The sequence below is a fragment of the Syzygium oleosum genome, unplaced genomic scaffold (genome assembly GCF_021117445.2).
Source record: "Syzygium oleosum isolate NSW1041296 unplaced genomic scaffold, Sole_v2.1 Sole_v2.36, whole genome shotgun sequence".
In the NCBI taxonomy this organism is placed as follows: Eukaryota; Viridiplantae; Streptophyta; class Magnoliopsida; order Myrtales; family Myrtaceae; genus Syzygium; species Syzygium oleosum.
The window spans coordinates 1405606-1426619 of record NW_026607520.1 but is presented as its reverse complement, the minus strand read 5'-3'; the positions used below and the strand labels follow the sequence as shown (position 1 = coordinate 1426619).

At 41.2% G+C, this 21014-nt stretch overlaps 1 pseudogene; it reads left to right on the top strand.

The window, feature by feature from the left end:
* Positions 1-612: 612 nt before the first annotated feature.
* On the top strand, positions 613-20314 carry LOC130135636 (uncharacterized; annotated as a pseudogene).
* The last annotated feature ends 700 nt before the right edge of the window (positions 20315-21014 follow it).

The window sequence follows — 21014 nt, the reverse complement described above, 5'->3', positions numbered from 1 at the left end:
GAGATTACCAATCACAGGTTCGATTGGGGGTTGAGGTCAACAATTCGTAACTCACAGATCTTCGTAGAACGATCATCTTCCGCACAGATTCATATCATATGGTATCAGAGCTAGTTCTACAAGGTCTAGTTATCCTACTTTTATTGCTTTTCATTCATCAATCTAGGGTTTATAGAAACTAGGGTTTATAGAATTAGGGTTTCGTTATTAATCGAATTAGGGTTATGAATTTGTTCTTGCTGTGATTTCAATTTTGATTTAGGATTTTCGGTCCTAGTTGTTTTTTTTATATTGTACTTGAGTTCGTCAAAAAAAAAAAGCCAAAAAAAAATTCAGCAAAAAAAAAGCCAAAAAAAAAAAGTTTCGACCAAAAAAAAAAATTTCAAGAGGACGACTCGTTTTTTTTTTATCATTGATAGTTGGACCGAATAGAAAAAAAAATTTCAGTAGCAGAAATTGAATCTGAATCCGAATCTAGCGAAAATTTGCTGAATTGCTGAGTTGAGCGGTATATTGCTGAATTTGATCTTGCTTGGTGGTTTATCGATTGTTGTGAGGAGCTTGTGAGACTGAATTCAAGTCTGAAAAAAGGAGCTTGCTAGAAGAAAACGAGAGGTAAAAGGCAAGAGTGTGTGAGTTTAATTGGGGGAAGAAAAAAAGCCGAAATTGAGTTAAACACGAGAGGAGTGACAAACACTTTGAGCAAAAAACGTGAGGGAGTGACTAGTGAGATTTCTTTTTATCTCTAACATTTTCTTGCAGGTTAAAAAAAAAATGTCAGGCTCAGGCCAGGGAAGTGTGAATCAAAGGGAGGATCGCACTCATCCAAGGGATGATGCAATTCTAGCAGGCATCCAGCAATTGAGTTTACAAATTGAAGCACTTAGCAACCGAGTTGCAAGATGTGAGACGAGACTTGAAGATGACCGAGAGCCACCACGAGGGAGGCCACAAAATCAGCGAGAGGAGCCTAGGGCACAACCTAGATGGCAGCGGCAATTTGATGATGCATATGTGTCCGATACAGAAGATGATCGAGATGCTAGGTTTGAGAGGAGAAACGGACGCCGAGGATTTAGACGTCGAGAAGATGATGAGCTTGGCAACATCAAGATGAAGATTCCATCTTTTCAAGGAAAGAATGATCCTGATGCATATCTAGAATGGGAGAAACGGATGGAGATGGTATTTGATTGCCAGCGATATTCGGAGCTCAAAAAGGTAAAAATTGCAACTGTTGAATTCACTGATTATGCTATAATTTGGTGGGATCAACTTGTGACTAGCAGGAGACGCAATGGTGAAAGACCAATACAAACGTGGGATGAGATGAAAGCAGTGATGAGGAGGCGTTTTATACCTAGTCATTACCACAGAGACTTGTTCCATAAGTTGCAAAATCTCACACAAGGTAATATGAGTGTGGAAGAATACCATAAAGAGATGGAGATTGCTATGATCCGTGCTAATGTGGTGGAAGACCGTGAGGCCACAATGTCACGCTTTTTGTGTGGTTTGAGCCGAGATATAGCAAGGGTGGTAGAGCTGCAACACTACGTTGAATTGGAGGAATTAGTTGACAAAGCCATCAAAGTTGAGCGGCAATTGAAGTTGGATCGAAATTACAAGAGTGGTGGAGGTTCAAGCTCGAATTGGAAGTCTAATTGGAAGAGAGACGAGAAGCCGAATTGGAAGGGAAACAATATCAAGACTGAAACTTTGAACGATGGTAAAGTTGGTTCGAATCCGGTTTCAGGTAAAGCTGAAAACCCTAACACTAAGACTCGTGATATTAAATGTTTCAAGTGTTTGGGCAGGGGTCATATGGCAAATCAGTGCCCTAATAGGAGGGTGATGATGATGACTGGACATAATGATGTTGAATCAGAAAGTGAGAGGGAGGAAGAGGATGATGACATGCCACCATTGGAGGATTGTAGTGATGTTGAGATGCCAGCAAATGGTGAATTGATGGTGGTTAGGCGCTCTCTTAGTGTTCAAGTCAAAGAGGAGGAGCATCACCAGCAACGCGATAACTTGTTCCATACAAGATGCTTGGTGAATGGTAAGATTTGTAGCTTGATTGTTGATGGAGGTAGTTGTACAAATGTAGCAAGTTGTACCATGGTGGAGAAGTTGGGATTGAAGACTGCAAAGCATCCAAGACCATATAGATTGCAGTGGTTGAATGATAGTGGTGAAGTAAAAGTATCGAAGCAAGTCCGAGTTCCATTTGAGATAGGGCGATATAAGGATGAGGTGATGTGTGATGTTATACCTATGCAAGCAGGGCATCTTTTGCTTGGTAGGCCATGGCAGTATGATCGAAAGGTACATCATGACGGGTACACTAACCGATATTCATTGGTGATGAATCAGAAGACATACACATTGGTGCCAATGACACCTACTGAGGTGTATGAAGATCAATTGAAACTACAACGTGAGGCTGAGAGAGAGAGAAAAAGTGATAAAACTGAGGGCCTGCGTGGAAACTCTGAGACGCAAGTAAAAGGAGAGGAAGATAAGAGTAGAGTGGTAAAAACCGAGAGAAAAGGAGAGAGAAAAGAAAAGAGAGAAAAGAATTTCTATGCAAAATCGAGTGAAGTGAGGAGAGCTTTGATTCTGGACCGATCGATACTTATACTTTTGTACAAGGAGGCACTGTTTACTACTAACGAACTTGACCCGAATTTGCCAAGTTCTGTCGTGTCTTTGTTGCAGGAATTTGAAGATGTCTTTCCTGATGAACTTCCTGGAGGTTTACCACCGATTCGAGGCATAGAGCATCAAATCGATTTGATTCCTGGTGCACCATTGCCTAACCGACCCGCATATCGAAGCAATCCTGAAGAGACAAAGGAACTTCAGCAGCAAGTTAGCGAATTACTAAAGCAAGGATATGTGAGAGAGTCTCTTAGCCCGTGTGCTATTCCTGTTTTGTTGATGCCAAAGAAGGATGGGTCTTGGCCAATGTGTGTTGATTGCCGAGCAATCAATAACATAACGGTAAAGTATCGATATCCTATTCCTAGGCTAGATGACATGTTGGATGAATTGCATGGAGCTTGCATATTTACTAAAATTGATCTGAAAAGTGGTTATCATCAAATTAGGATGAAAGAGGGGGATGAATGGAAAACTGCATTTAAGACCAAGTACGGGTTATATGAGTGGTTAGTCATGCCATTCGGTTTAACTAATGCACCTAGTACTTTCATGCGACTTATGAATCATGTTCTGCGTGCTTTTATTGGTCGATTTGTAGTTGTCTATTTTGATGATATCTTGATATATAGTCGAAGCCTTGATGACCATATTGAGCATGTGCGAACTGTTTTGCAGGTTTTAAGGGCTGAGCAATTATATGCTAACCTAAAGAAGTGCTGTTTGTAACTGACAAATTAGTATTTCTAGGCTTTGTTGTTGGTGCTGATGGAATACAGGTTGATGAAGAAAAGGTGAAAGCAATCCGTGAATGGCCGACACCTAAGACAGTAGGAGAGGTGCGTAGCTTTCATGGTTTAGCCAGTTTCTATCATAGATTTGTAAAAGATTTCAGCACCATCGCCGCACCTTTAACCGAGGTTATCAAGAAGCACGTGGGTTTCACATGGGGAGAAGAGCAAGAGAGAGCATTCAATATGTTAAAGGATAAGTTGACTAATGCTCCTTTGTTATCTTTACCGAATTTCAGTACTACTTTTGAGATAGAATGCGATGCTTCTGGTACAGGAATTGGAGCTGTGTTGATGCAAGGAGGACGTCCTATAGCGTATTTCAGCGAGAAGTTAAGCAGAGCGACATTGAATTATCCGACTTACGATAAGGAGATGTATGCTTTAGTGCGAGCTTTGGAGACTTGGCAACATTACTTGTGGCCAAAGGAGTTTGTGATCTACACCGACCACGAGACCTTAAAGTACTTGAGGGGGCAGCAAAATTTGAACAAAAGACATGCCAAATGGATGGAGTTCATTGAAACTTTTCCATATCTAATCAAGTACAAAAAAGGTAAGGAAAATGTGGTAGCCGATGCACTTTCTCGAAGGTACACAATTCTAACTACTCTAGGAGCAAAGTGTTTAGGTTTTGAGCATATCAAAGGTTTATACGCTGACGATGATGATTTTGGAAGAGTATTTGAAGCTTGTGAGCATGCTGCGTTTGAAAAGTTTTATAGGCATGATGGATATCTCTTTCGTGAAAATAAGTTGTGTTTGCCTAGATGCTCTTTGCGCGAGTTATTAGTGCGAGAGGCACATAGTGGTGGTTTAATGAGGTATTTTGGAATCAACAAGACTTATGAAGTGCTGCATGAACATTTTTTTTTGCCACACATGAAACGAGATGTCACACGAGTTTGCGAGAGATGTATCGCATGTAAGCAGGCTAAGTCTACGATTAAACCACATGGTTTGTATACACCTTTGCCTATCCCGATGCATCCTTGGGTTGATATCTCTATGGATTTTGTGTTAGGATTGCCTAGGTCTAAGCATGGCAAGGATTCTATTTTTGTGGTTGTTGATCGATTTTTAAAGATGGCTCATTTTATACCTTGTCATAAATTTGATGATGCATCGAATGTTGCTGAATTGTTCTTTCGTGAGGTTGTGCGTTTGCATGGCATGCCTAGGTCCATTGTTTCTGATCGAGATACTAAATTTCTAAGCTACTTTTGGAAGACATTGTGGAAGAAGTTAGGTACACAGCTTTTATTCTCTACTACTTGTCATCCACAAACTGATGGTCAAACTGAAGTAGTTAATAGGACTTTAGGGACATTATTGCGTGCTATCATTAAAAAGAACATTAAGTCTTGGGAAGATTGTTTACCGCATGTTGAGTTTGCTTATAATAGGAGCGTGCATTCTGCTACTAAATTCACACCGTTTGAGGTTGTCTATGGTTTTAATCCCTTAACTCCGTTAGATTTAACCCCTTTGCCTGTTGCTAAGCGTGTGGATTTAGATGGTGATAAGAAAGCTGAATTTGTGAAGACTTTGCATGAGAAGACACGGCTGAATATTGAGCTTAAGACAGAGCAGTATGCAAAGCAAGCCAACAAAGGGCGCAAAAAAGTAGTGTTTGAACCCGGTGATTGGGTTTGGGTTCATATGCGCACATGGCGTTTCCCCAAACAGCGATACTCTAAATTGCTACCGCGAGGGGATGGACCATTTATGGTGTTGGAGAGAGTCAACGATAATGCTTACAAGCTTGACCTTCCAGGTGAGAATGGTTTTAGTGCTACTTTCAATGTTTCTGATTTGACCTTTTTTTATGCAGATGCTGGTTTGAGGGCAAATCCTTTGCACGGGGGAGAGAATGATGTGGACATTGAATCCTATCGAGGAGGAGGTGCTAGGGACCCGTTGTTCTATCCGCTAGGCCCGATCACTCGAGCGAGAGCGAAGGAATTCAAACAAGCTGTCGGTATCATGGTTCAAGATATTTGGAATGGAGACAATCTGGATTCGAGACTTGAAGATTTTGAAACTCCTTGGCGCAACATGATTACTCTTGGTCCAGCGAATTTCGAAGGCGCTTAGAATTGACGAACTCCGAATTGGCTCAAATTTGGATGGACGCTTGGAAACGGGCCGCTGATCAATACTTACTACTTTAGTAGTAATTGATGACGTTTTTTAGCGATTTAGAGTCGTTTAGATGAACTTTTAGGCCTTTTTCCATTTTTGGACGAATTTTTAGTAATTAAGGTTATTTTTGTAATTTTAATCCTAGTAGGATTAGGATTAGGGTTAGCACCCTATATAAGGTTGCCTATAGATTTCTAAGAGGAGGTAGAATTTTATATAGAGAAGTTTTCTTCTTGAGTTCTCTTGAGGACTGGATCTTATCAAGGCTCCCTTGTGACGATCGAATTCAACTTATCGTGCAAGATCGCGAATTCTCTTGTTCGTGGCGTTATAGCGTGGATTGGTTGACACAAGTTCGTCAACAGGTCCCGTTCATATCGAGATTACCAATCATAGGTTCGATTGGGGGTTGAGGTCAACAATTCGTAACTCACAGATCTTCGTAGAACGATCATCTTCCGCACAGATTCATATCAGACGTCAACCCTAGCGTGTACCTTACAGCGCTAGTGAAGCCCGCACGTAGGGAGTGTGTGACGGCACGTGGAAGACACACGCCACCACCCAGCGGCACGTGGCCGTGCGTGGGGGTGCGTGCGGCGTCCCCCGGTGGTGCACCACCTATCAAAACGCTCGTCTCGTCGAGCCCGTTCTAAATATATGATCAAAATCAAATTTTGATAAACAAAAAAAATACGAAAAAATGGAAAAATCAGTATGTTCGAGTTCTAGGTTATGCTTGCTCTGATGCCACATGTTAGTCATGATAAAACAACACCCAAGATCTCCATAGCTAGAATCTAGAACAAGTAATAGAGTAAAAGGAATTTGTGCACCTGATTTGGAATCCATCGTTCTTGATGCGGAATAGCAACGATCCTCAACGTAAGTCTTCTCCTCTATTACCCTCTGTATCACTAGCTCGATGAGACTGCCTCTCATAGTTTGCATTTGTCCCTTGTTACGGCTAGTGCTATCACCTAGAGGGAGGTGAATATGTGATTTTACCAAATTCAATGATTTAAATGTGCAGAATGAATATAGTCAAGGTCAACAACTCGTATATTCAATATCAGATGGATGGGAATTACAAACTTGTATGTAAGTTGTCGTCAGATGATTGCGTCTGATGACTGATATGATATTCTGACGAACTTGTTTGACAGATATGTATGCAGTATAATGTCAGCAATTATAAATGAAAGTTTAGGGATAGAGAATACTGCACACAGATCTTTATAATGGTTCGGCTTTATCAAGCCTACGTTCACTCTCCACGCTGGTAGCCTGTTGGCTGTGTTTCACTATTGAATCACCAGAAGATTACAAGAGCAGTGCTTTTCAGATGATAGACTGCACTATCACGTACACTCTTCACTCAAGTAATTTTCTTTCTAAAGTCACAATGTGGAATATAGTAATCACAAGTATGTAAGATCGAAGCTCTATTCAAACTTTGGAATTCTCGATTCTAGTTCATTTTCTTGTACGACGTTTGCACTCCTTTTATACTCCTCTCTGTTCAATCTATCCGTTGGACAGTCTTCATAGGATTGATCCCGAAATCAACCCGTTGGAGAAACTTTCCAAAGGAAAATGCATAGCCATTAAAAGAAGAACCATTATCTCCAGATGATTTGATCACCCATATAATCAAATTAAGGTTTCCATAAGTGTAGTTCTTCGTGTTTAAGGAACGATCTTGTGATTGCCAATTAGGATATCCTGAGATATCAATTTGATTATCTTGCATAAACTTGCCAAAAATAACACTTATTGAATCTGACGAGTAATTTTGAGTCTGTTGACAAAGTCCTTTCATTGACTAAGTCTGATGACTCAGCATATACCTGCATCAAATAACTTAAGTATAATTCTGGTCAGTAAAAGATTGTTTTGTCATTCTTCAAAACTAATTAGGGATTTTTTTCTCAACACCCCTTATGTGAGATAATTTGTGTATTAGGGCTAGAGAAGGGACTTGAGCACTATTTATAGAGTTTTAAGCTAGGTCCCCTCATCACGGACCGGGCCTTACTCAGCCCACACTAGCCAGTCCTATATTAGACTAATTAAGAAACTTTATATCTGACCTCATTAGACCAACCCCATAAAACGGTAAATTACAATATAAATTAATATAGTCCACATTAGAAAAACTCTTACATGTCGACGTTCCAAGACAACTCATTGATGAATAGAGAAGACAGTTGGAGCCAAGTCTAGTCATTATGGCTACCATGACAAAGATTCTTGACGAACATCGTAATGAATCAACTAATCATGTGACGAAATACATTGTCGATGGCTGATGATCATCAATACCTTCCATGAACTATTCGTCTTTGCTACGTGTAGAAAAGAATATTCTATCCACAATATATCAATATGGAAAGTGAAATAACATATACAATTATATCTTTTTAATTGAGATGTAAGTAATAGTAATTGAGTTTTATCGAAAATCGCAAATCTATTAGAAATGATTATGTTAAGGAACAAATATTTCATACTTATCATTTACTAGAAAAAGGTAAATTTACAGATTTTCGATTATATATATAGGAAAGAAACAAAGACATAATAGAAAGCATTAAGAAGAAGAACGTAAAGAAAATGACCATGCTTTAACATGTAATATAAGGAATTAGCTAGAAGTTTTAGGGAGCGGAGCGCTATGCTATGTTCCCTAACCCCAAAAGAAGTTTCAATTGTTATCACTGTGGACCCATTGTAATAAGTAGTGGCCGGACGATATGTTACATACATACATAGTGTTATTCATCCTGAAAGCTAAAATGCGCACTCCAGGCCCAAAAGAACAAGAGCTCAAATCTGGAATACCTTTCTTCAGGAGGGCCAGGGAATAGATTCAGTTTTCTATATTTCAGAAACGACCTTGCATGTTAAATAGTTAAATATATTTATACCAAATCAAAAAGTACAGAATAAAGGATTTAGTTTACGATATCAACTATAGTAAGACTAACCAATTAATACTTATTACCATGATAGAGTCCTGGTCAAGCCTAACAAGATGAGCGAGCGTGCGCCGTGATGACTGGGGAGAAAACTACAACGATTTAGTTCTAAACCTACCATGCCAATGCCAATTTTGCCAATATTCAGTCCTAAATTTCTCAATTTTGCCAATATATCCCTCCTAATAAAGCTTTGCTTAAACTTTCAATGCAATCCTTCTGGTCAATCACTATAGGACGCTATTTAAGTAAATTCATCCATGTTAGCACGCCACGTAGGACGATCGGTGGTGACTAGATGCAAGACAAACAAAGTTTTGTCACCACAAGATAAACACAGCGTAAAATAGACATTGAAATACTCTCGTGAAAGCATAACATACCTGAATTCCAGGACAATTGCGATTAAGTAAGCTTCCCCCTATCATATGTCTTCCTAGAGGAAGCTATTTTCGAGACTCCAGCAGTTCTTTCACCCTTTTTGGTAAGCCTTAGAAGCTTCTTCCCTCTTCTGCTGTAAGACCCGACGTTGATAACGAACACAAAATAATAGAAAGAAGATCAGAATAGTAGACTTATGAGTGGTTGTAATTATGGTGGGTTAATGATCAACAAATTTGAGCAAAACGAGATACGTCTCTTCGGTTCATATATCTCTTGGATTGGTGTATCTCCTAAATTCTTGTATCTATTTAACTCATAGTTCATGTATCACTTCTGTACATGAATTATAAAACTCTATAAATAGATTTGAAATTCTTCAATCCAATCATCACCGAAAATGCCTACATCTCCTCTTTTCAATTTTCTCTAAATGTGCCAGTTTCGAAAAGTGTTCGACAGAGTCCTGTTTGCATAGTACTAATCCAAACGAGTTCGAGGTGTTGTATCTTGGGAGGCATAGTTCGTGAAGTTGCTTAACACTGTTGACAGGAACTAATCGCCTTAAGGATATTCGGTTAGCGTACCTCACCTTCTATTTATTTTGTTATTGCTTTCTTGGACTTATTATTTTCTTGTTACAACAAACAATGTTACGTATTCTTCCTCTAATACGTTATTATTTCTTCATCTACTCTTCCAACATGAGTTAGAAAAAAATTATGGGAATCTACCAATGAAGAAGCTAAATGAACATCTTTCCGCCTTTGGTTCAACGCTAATAACTTGTACATCTCATTCTCATTGTTCCTCCGTCCCTCTTTCTTTAGCAGTGAGACAAGAAACACACGATCATTAGAGACCTAATCTTGGTAGCAAAACATGATTTCTAGGAACCAATACTAAGATGAACATAATTATAGTTTTCGATGTCCCGCCGGATCCATAGCAAAGCCATATGATACTGTTGTGTGCATTCTATGTGCTCAACTTTCTTCTTAAACATACAAACAATTGTGACACCCGGGTCTTGCCTATTCTAAATAACTGAACAAGATCATTTAATCCTCCACCTTGGATTCAAATATCATGACCAAGCAGGCTATTTATATGTCAAATTTGAAAATATAGAATAAGAATGGAGAAAAGGATTAAATCGTGATCACGGGTCGCATAGCAATTATCGCAAGTCATTTAGGAGTTGTTGAAAATATATCTCGAGTTTGAGTCCAAAGCGAAAATCTGAATTTTTAAAAATAATCAATGGCCAAGTTTCGGAAATTAGCTTTCCGAAACTGCGTCTGAGTCTTGGGCGTGAAACAGGAAAGTCCAACTTGGACTCTGTTGGGAATATACGGAAATCAATTTCCGTGTGGACTCTGGCTTCTTATTTCCATGAATAAGTCCCCAAGTGTTTGTTGGACTTTGACCGTGAAAAGTGGGCTTCTGGGTTTCCTGATTGGTCAGAGACAAGAAAGAAATAAAAAGATAAGAATTATCCTTCCTTGATGAAGTTGGCAAAGAAGAAGTGGCTCACATTTATATGGGCAAAAGGACACTATAAGTGCCATAACTTGTGTACGGCACTCACTTTAGTGCCAAAAGTTTTCGCCGTCTCACTTAAGTACCAAATCGGAGGAAAAACGATCACTTAAGTGCCATAAGTTTTTTTTGAATCACTTCAGTGCTAAATTTTTTGAAAAACGATCACTTAAGTGCTAATTTTTTTGAAAAACAATCACTTAAGTGCAAATCTCCGGCGAGCCATGTCAGCTTCAGAAATTAATAAAAAAACTGCCACGTTGGATTTCCGGCGAAAAATTGTGTACGGCACTGGAGTTGGCACTTAAGTGATCGTTTTTTAAAATTTTTAGCACTAAAGTGATAAAAAAAAACTTATGGCACCAAAGTGAACGCCGTACACAAGTTATGGCACTTGTAGTGTTTATTTGCCCATTTATATGCATATAAATATTCCAATAGAGGAGTCCTGGTTTACGATTGTTGATAAAGAGAAGAGTGGTTTTTGTGAAGCCTATGTCCAAAGCAAGAGAGAAAAGTCTTGAAGCGCCGTTACCTCTCTAAGTGCCGCCGGTCATCCATAGGTGTTGGGTGCTTGGCATTGGGTTTGTACCCTGTTCTCTGTAGATGAAAATCCCACTGACCAAACACTTTGCATCATTCCTTATTATCTCACTCTCAATGAAACAGACTCTGATTCAAAACCTGAAGAACTTTTCCATCTATCTTCACAATCTGAAAATCTGGACCCCAGTATACATTCCAGTCAACTTCATTGTCCCCACTTTCTAGTCAAAATCTATCTCTCAAAGTTTGCCAAACCAATTTCAGTCATTCCCTCATAGATGCTGGTGCTAGTGCTTCAATTCTAGACACTAAAGTTCTTCCTGAAGAATACTAGACTTCCTGTGTTCGGTATTTCAACTTTACTTTAGGAGACACTTTTTCTACAAATGTTCGCACCACACCTGTGTCCATTCAGTTTTTCCCTCGGTGCTCCATTACCACTAGAATCCTTGGATCTAGTCTTCCCAATAAAGACTTGATTATTGGGTGAGATATCATGACTCAACTTCCAGACTTGAGAATTGTTCCTAGAAAAGGACTTACGTATAAAGACCAATTCTCTGAATTCGTCAATTTCCAAATACTCTTTTCCATCCAGATGAGTCTGTTAGATCCAATCATGCGGAAACTTTTGGAATCAGGCTCAGAAAATCATTTCGAATTCTCCTAGAAATGTTTTCATCCTTTGTGGAAAAACCTAGAATTCTATGTTCGGCTCCCCTTCAAGAAAAATGAGGATATAGATCCTACTAAGGCAAGTCACTCGGGAATGAATCCAGAGCATTTGGCTCTTGCTAAACAAGAATGCTCAGAATTGTTACGACAAGGCCTTATTGAAACTTCAAATTCTCAATGGGCTTGTGAAGCTTTCTATGTAAATAAACGTGCTAAGCAAAATAGAGGTAAGATGAGATTGGTTATTAACTACCAGCCTCTTATCTTTTCCTCCAAGATGACAAATTCCCTTTACCTTCTCGAAATTCCTTTTTTGCGGGAATCACTAAAGCCCATATTTATTCAAAGTTTGATCTTAAAGCCGGATTTTGGCAATTGGGCATTCATCCCGATGACAGACCAAAAACAGGATTCTGTGTCCCAAACCAACACTTCCAATGGAGAGTTCTTCCATTTGGTCTCAAGGTTGCTCCTTCCTTATTCCAAAAGGCTATGTGTCGCATATTCTAGCCGATCTTGTCCAGTGCAGCTATCTATATTGACGACATCTTACTCTATAGCCCAGACGAAGAATCTCACTGCCGACTTCTTGAGCAGTTTGCAAAAATTGTGAAGAAATATGGCATCATGCTTTCTCAGAAAAATATAACCATTGCCCAAACAGAAGTTGAATTCCTCGGCATGCACCTTAACAAAGGTACATATTATCTAGGATTGCATATCGCCAGGGAATTACTAAAATTTCCTGAAAAGGATTTTACAACCCAGCAGATTCAACAATTTCTTGGGATAATTAATTATCTTAGAGATTTTGTCCTAAATATTGCAAGGTTGTTAATTCCTTTGTAACTGATGTTAAACAAGCATCTGGTGCCATGGGGAAAGGCACAAACTAAAGCAGTTGCGGAACTCAAAGAAATTATGCAAGATCTTCCCCCTCTGCGAATCCCATCCACAGGGAAGAGAATTTTGCAGACTGATGCCAGTGATGAATATTGGGCGGCCATATTGTTCGAACAACTTCATGGTAAGCGACATCTTTGCGCTTACAAAAGTGACAAGTTTTCTTAGGCAGAAATGCACTATCACTCTACCTTGAAGGAAATTTTGGCAGTAAAGAATGGAATAAAAAAGTTCGAATTCCATCTTATTGGCCACCATTTTCTGGTAGAACTGGATATGGCTTCTTTTCCCCAGATGACCAAATTCAAATAGAAATAGATTCCTTATCCTTAGCTACTCATATGGGTTGAATGGTTTTCAAAATACTCCTTCAAAACCAAACATATTGCAGGAAAGAAGAATGTGCTTGCAGATTTTCTCTCCAGACCAAAAGCATCGGTAGAAATCAATATGTATATTCTCAGGCATTCCTTCCCATTTCGGCTAGACAAGTACAAAATTGAATGATTCCGAGATTGGCCAAGCCTGGAATATCCTCAAGAAATAATTGAGCAAATTCAAAAAGATAAGCTTATTGAAAATTTTGACAACCTCATGTGGCAATGCCACACAGACCTTTTTCGCCTGCATGGAGGATCTATTCTTGACTCTTCTGGATTACACTCGAGGTACCCTTTCATTCACCCATTAATTTGGAAAGAAAATGATTTTCCTGACAAACTAAAATGGCTATTATGGTACCTAACCAATAAGTACTTAAAAACTATTGAGTTTCCCACCAGAAAATTTCTTCGCCAATTAACCCAATTGCTTATGGCTAATCTGTCACGCCCCGAACCCTACGACACGCGACAACCCTACCGCGGTCGATTCTGTGCGACGTCCCAGGACGCGTCGCCGACCCAAAACCCAAAACAGAGAGCAATGCACATGCGGAAGCAACATTACACCCGTACATAATAAAACAACATGACCAAGGATAGCAATAATTACAGTAAATACAACTTGCATTAATAATAGGGGTTTACAATATCCATTGACAGGCATATACACAAACCAAAAATGGGTCAACAGCCACCAACTTCAAAAAGGGGTAGGTGGCTCGGGCGGTCAGGCACTATCTAAAAGGGCTCTTCCAAAAAGTATCGGCCCTACTTAACTATGGTCAAGGCTAAACCCTAAGGTAACCAGTCCAGGTCGGATCCTGAGGACTTGGACGAATTGTCAGACGACTCGGACTCAGAATTCATCGAATCCGGCTCGGACTCGGCCTCCACTGACTCCACCCCAGAATCATCCTCCGGCTCTGGCTCCTGCTCCATAGGCTCCGGCTCCTGCTCGGGATCGGACTCCTACTCCATCGGCTCCTCTCCCTCGGATTCGGTATCCATCCCGATGATGACTGGCCTGGGGTCGGATTTCTCCTTGGACATGGCAGCGGGGCTCACGATCTCCCCATCAGCAGCCTGCGGGTCCGACTGGCCTAATGCGTTGAACGGGACATCGAAGGTCCTAAGGGGTCCGTGAGTGCCGAATGGGTCTCGAAAAAACAAACCGAGGTAAGGATGGGCTTGGAACTGTAGCCCGCCCTCATCGACCCAAACTATGGTATAATACCTAACATAAGTCTCCCCGTTCCCTACGGGGTGCTCGATCACCGATCGCTCTATACGATACGGGATCCCAAAACAAAGCGGTGCTTTTGCCATCTTCAGGGTCGGGGGTCTGAAAAGTGGGGTTTAAACAACAATGAGAATAAATCTCAGCGAGTAGGCCCCCTAAACCTAAACTAGGCTAACATGCACCTCCGGATAAGTATTAACCAAATAAACAATCAAACAATCATCAGACTTAGGCCCTCGGCCCAAATCCAACATATAATTGACCCTATAGGTTAGGCACATAATAATAACCATAATGGCACAGAACCCAATTACGGTACATACTCGAAATCACTTAGCCACGAACACATGCCATGCACATGCTTGCACTCGTTAATGCACTCTTGCACACGTGCCATCACTATGCAAATGCTCATGGTCATTTCTGCACACTTGCACACGTGCTAACTTTCCATTTAGTCACCGACCCGCATTAAACGCATCAGGTTCGACCCACGTAAAACGCATCAGGTCTATCACTTTCGATCGATTTCCGGCCCGCATAAAACGCATCAGGCTCATGACACAACCCGCGTAAAACGCACCAGGTTGGCCATCTTCCAGTAGTCCGGGCATCGTCCCGCGTAAAACGCATCAGGACGGGTTTAATACCCCGCGTAATACGCATCAGGATTTTATGTGATCACACATACACATTCCATATCTGAACCCCGCGTAAAACGCATCAAGGCGATTTAGGTGATCACATGCTCATATCATTCGTGCACACTCGCATAATGCACATGTTATGCCAATGCTCGATATGCACATTCATGGCCATAATGTCCACACTCGGCATTCGTAAAATTCACACTAGGCACTCAATTAAATTTGGCCACATGCTCAATTAATGCCGCAACATGCTCAATTCACATCTTCACATGCCCAATGAACCCATTAATTCAAAACAGCCACAACACATAATTGGCACCCGAATTCATGCGATTAACTCAATATAATTACGCACACTCAAGGCTCGCCATGCCTTTCAATTCGCGACCACATCAAAAATTCAACATGGCATCATACAATCAATCCCGAACCATGCACCATTCGGCCAATGCATAGACAACCCAAGGCACACACGGTAATTCACAATTAAGCCCTAAATTAGCCGAACAAGGTCCAATTAAATCCACAATGGCCAGCCAATAATTAGTCCACTCTAGGCCACTAATCCACCTCCAAAACATCACATTAGGGTCCCAAAATTTACCACATAATCAGCCACTACACGGCCCACACAATGCACCCATATCAATCCACATATTAGCCCAAATCAAGTCCACAATGATCAGCCACTAATCAGCCCATTTTAAGCCACCAAATCACATTTAAATTATCACATTAAGCCACCAAAATAGCCACAATGTCAGCCCTAAACATTCGACACTAATCAACCCCTAAAATACCCTAATCAACCCCTAAACCTATCTAGAAATGCATAATGGCCTAATTAGGGTTTAGGGTTTGTACTCACCATGTCCTATGCTCCAAATGTGGACCGGACTAGGGGAGAAACGGGCCGAACGGTGGCTGGTTCAAGCCGGTTCGGCGGCGGCTCTCCGGCGGTCCTCACGGCGGCGCTCGGCTGCGAACGGCGGGCTGGGGGTGACGGCTGAGCTGGGCAGCGAAGGGGGTGATGGTGCTGGTGATGAGGCGGCGAAATGATGAGGTAAAGGACTGAGGTGGCGGTGGTGGTGGTGCAATAGCGGCGGTGCCGGGGCTCTCACGGCGGCGCACGGCCAAGGGGGGCTGGTCCGTGGTGGTGGTGGTGTTGACGAGAGAGAGGGAGAGAGAGAGACAGACGGTCGGGTGGTGATGGTGAGGTGAGGCGGTGGCATGGACAGTGGTGCGGCTGGCGGTTCCGGCAGGCGACGGCGGCGTGGCCACAGCTGAGCTGCTCCGGCGGGCGGCTCACGAGAGAGAGGGGCGAAGGGAGAGAGTGAGATGGAGAGGGGAGTGGCCGGTGGGGTGAGAATGAGAGGAGAGAGAGATTGCAAGAGGTTTAGAGAGAAATGGTGAGCGGGGTGGTTGACCAAACCCACTAACAACATGATCCAATGGCTCAAATTTGAAGCCTAATCTAATCAACCCACTTTCAATGGCCAAGATTCAATCTCACACAAAATATCCAATGGCACTTTGGGGATTAGCAAAGGAGATGGGGGACTGATTTGTCCATGATTTTCAGCACCAAAGGGCTGAAAAAACCAATTAAAATCTCCAAAAATTCAGAATTAACAGTTACGGCTTAGGGGCAATTCGGTAATTTTCTACTCCCGGTCCAAAATTCCATTTTTCGACCAAACTGATCTCAAATATGATTGGCCACATAAATACGATGTCGTCCTTGCAAAATAGTCGCGTACGTCTGTGAAATTCGACACTCAAGTCTGGATTCAATTTAACGACCAATCTCGCTCAAATGCGATTTTAGCGTCTCTCACTAACGGGCAGCTGTTTAGGGGTTACGCATATCAACTTAGGATTACTCGAGTCGTGACGGTCTCGATTTCCAAGAGAACGCGAGGTTTTATTGCTAGTTCCGGGGGTCGCGATCATTCGGAATAAGTTCGGGATTGTTCGCCACGCGTACTCTCGGTCGTGCGGAATCACTCGCGATCCGATCGTACGTCGTTACCAAATCAAATCCGTCACCGTCCTTGGATCGGCCCACATTGGCCCAAAATATTCCCTCGTCGTCCTTTGGAATAGGAGCTCGATTCACGGTCGAGTTCTTGGGTCCACGTACCGTTTTCCTAGTTAGCCACTCCCTAATGGTCAATATCCCGAGAATGATCAGTTCCGGGCGAGACTCACTAAAACATAATGAGAAATAAACATCTATTTCATTGATCCCGGAAGTGGGTCGAATTCAGGATGTTACATAATCACATTGAGCTAAATAACCACGAGAAAATCCTTTTAACTATGCTCAAATGGTTTTACCCTCCTGTTTATTGGAAACGACTCTTTCTCGAAGAGTTGAAACAAGTCTGAGATGATCCAGAAACACACACTGTTATACTCCTCCATCATCCTTGGACTTTTGTGCATAATAATGGTACCATCTCCGATACTCCTGCCGTAGTAGGTACTACTACCTACAAGCCCCAATCACAACTCCAAGTTGCATGTGTCTATAATTCATTCCTTAGTCGCATTGGTTCTTTTGAATATAATTACAGGGATCTCCAAAGAATCCTATGCTAAGAAAATCGTATTATCCCCGAATAAGCATGGGATTATACCACACCAGTTTCATGGGATCACAAAGGATCTTCATCTACAACAAGACAAGCACTCAGAGAATATGATCAGGCACAAGTACAACTCGAATGATCGCAAGATCAAGAAATGTCAGACACAAATCATCTCAGGATCCATGGGGTGGACCACTCTCTCAAGACCCCTATGACTATGGGCCATTGTCCTTATCCGTTGGACTTGACGCCAGCTCTGCCTCTCACTACTCACAGCTAGGAAATTGGCCTCAGCCAGTCTTACCTAAAGAAAATCCACAGCCAAACCTTGGCATTAGAATGTAGAATAAACTCCTGTTACCACAAAACACTCCGAATACAGCTCTTCCAGACCTTTCTACACATGCATCCTCTTCCTCGAACCAAATGCCAGTCATTACTGAAAATAATTTTGAACAAATTCTGGCACAGAGACAGATAGCAGAATATGAATGTGTAAACAGTTCAGACAGCTCGAATTATGACTATAACTCTGGCTAGAGATAAACTAGTACTGTTTCACCTAACCGGCACTGTTCATTGTAACATATGATAGCCGGGTACTGTTTTACCTAATCCTATAAATAGGTTTTAAGTGTCCTACGAGTGAGTTTTAGGTGAGTTTTGTGTGGACAGACGTCCAATAATGTACTTAGTTTTAGGTGTGTTTTGTTTTATCTGGACCTCCAGCAATGTATTCCTCTACGCCTATATAAGGCCATGTAATCCTTCAGTTTGGAGGAAGAGGAAAAGTTGTAAAATTTCAGAGTTTTCACTTTTCATGCCTCTCTAAAAATCCTTTTCTTCAAAGCCTAGCATGATCCTCTAAGAAATGCAGCTCGACCAGTTAAGCATAACATCATCCTAGTAACTCTGAGCATCTCTATGCTCTAAGCTAAATCTTCGGGTAGTTTTGCAGCTAAAAGGCAGTCCCTGAAGGGCTGGAACAAGAGGTTCGCCCGTGTGGGATAGCATACCTGTTGCAAACTGACCTTGTTTTCCCTGGCTCTCAACATAGATCCCCTTATTTACATTAAGACTTCAAGTGTTTGTAGCGATTAAATCTTGTGGTAAGATTTGTGTATAATTCTTTCACGAGATTGTGAGATTATTTCGTGAGGAATTGTGGGGCTAAACACTATGTGAGTTATTGGGTGTAATTGGGGTTTGGAAAACACTTGGAGTGTTTAAGTGACTCGAGTGTGCTTGTAATCTCCGTTGTATCGCTTGATCTATAGTGGAATTCCGTGGTACTCTCTCCATGGACGTATGTCATTACGACTAAACCACGTAAATCTGGTGCCCGATTTATTTTCTTGTTCTATCAAATTTATTATTCGATCGCTTAGCTTCTGCAACAATTGGTATCAGAGCTAGGCTTGCTTAAGTTGAAGCGAATCGATGGCGATAGAAGAAGGAAAAGTGAGAATCAACAGATTTGATGGGAAAGATTTTGATTTCTGGAAGATGCAGATTGAGGATAATCTATATCAAATGAAACTGCACTTGCTCCTGTATGGGGAGAAGCTAGAGATGATGAAGCAAGTTGACTGGGAATTGCTGGATAGACAAGTTTTAGGTGTTATTCGGCTGATGTTGGCTCGTAACGTCGCGTTTAACATCGTGAATGAGAAGACCACTGCGACTTTAATGAAAGCCCTATTGGACATGTACGAGAAGCCCTCTGCGATCAACAAAGTATATTTGATGCGTCGTCTGTTTAACTTGAAGATGAGTGAAGGTGCATCAATTGCTGATTATATCAATGAATTCAATGTGATTGTTAGTCAATTGAGTTCAATTGAGATTGACTTTGAAGATGAGATACGTGCATTGATTCTATTATCCTCATTGCCTGATAGCTGGAATACTACTGTTACTGATGTTATTAATTCCTCTGGATCTATAAGTTTGACGTTTGACGTTTGATGGTGTTCGAGATTTAATTCTGAGTAAGGACATCCGTAGGAGAGAATCTGATGAACATGTATATGCTGCTTTAGTAGGTGAAATAAGAGGAAGAACTGATACTCGTGTTAGCAGAAGTAGTATAAACATGAATAGATGAAGTCAGTCTAGGACTGATGGTGTTGTCTATTAGAACTGTGGCAAGAGGGGGCATCATAGAAGGGATTGCCTCAAACTGAAAAACGAGAAGGGTGAAGAAATTAGAGTTGAGTCTATGGATGATGTTGCAGCTATAGCTGATGGTAATTCGGATAATGCTGATTATGTCTTGTATGTCACTAATGATTCATCATCTAGCATATGGATTATGGATTATGGTTGTTCTTTTCATGCTACACCAAACAGGAACTGGTTTACTACTTATCAGTGCATGGATAGTAGTAAAGTGCAGTTGGGGAACAACGATGAGTGCGATGTTGTAGGTGATGTTAGAATTAGAATGTATGATGGTATTATGAGGACATTGACTGGAGTGAGGCATGTTCCAGAGTTGAAGAAAAATATGCTTTCCATGAGTGCCTTGGATTTAGCTGGGTGTCAGTATTTTTCAGAATGTAGAGCTCTGAAAGTTGTTCGAGGTGCCTTGGTGATAATGAAAGGAATCAAGCATAATGGCCTGTATGAGCTTCAAGGTGAGACAGTGACAGAATTCTCCGTGGAGACGTCAGATGCATTTGTTCGAGAGTCTGAATTGTGGCATATGCGTTTGGGGTACGTTAGCGAGAGAAGCCTAAAGGTTTTAAGTGAAAGAAATCTGCTATATGGTTATGTTGCTAATGAATTGAATGTATGCAGGTACTGTAACTTAGATCAACGGTGGAAAGTGCAGTTCAATACGGTTGTCAGAGAAACCACGGATATTACAAAATTAATTCACTTAGATATTCACAGGTTGTCGGGGTTTCCTTCGAGGAAGAGTGTCAGATTTATGTTAACAGTTGTTGATGACTACTCAAGGAAGACTTGGGTATTTGTACTTAGGCACAAGTTTGATGCTGTTGTCAGGTTCAAGCAATTGAGAGCTTTGATCGAAAAGGAGACTAGTAAAACAATCAAGCATGTGCGGACTGACAATAGTATGGAGTTTTGTTCGAAGTTGTTAAATGAATTCTACATGAAGGAAGGCATAGTGAGACACCGCACTAATGCCAATGAACCACAACAAGTTGCAGAGTTGATGAGCAGAACATTACTAGAGACGGCCCATAAAATACTCTCTAGTGCTGGTATGGCTAGAAGATTTCTAGCGGTTAGTACAGCGAGCTATCTAAAGAATAGATCCCCATCGACTGCGATTGGATGTCGGACTCCCGAAGAAGTGTGGTCAGGTAATGTTGCTGATTATTCTGTTTTTAGAATATTTGGTTGCCCGTGTTATGTTCGAGTTAGTGATGGTAAGCTCGATGGAAGGGCAAGAAAGTGCATGTTCCTAGGTTATGCACAAGGTGAGCGAGGCTATAAGTTGTGGTGCCCGAAATTAAATTCACCTATTATCAGCAGAGAAGTTAT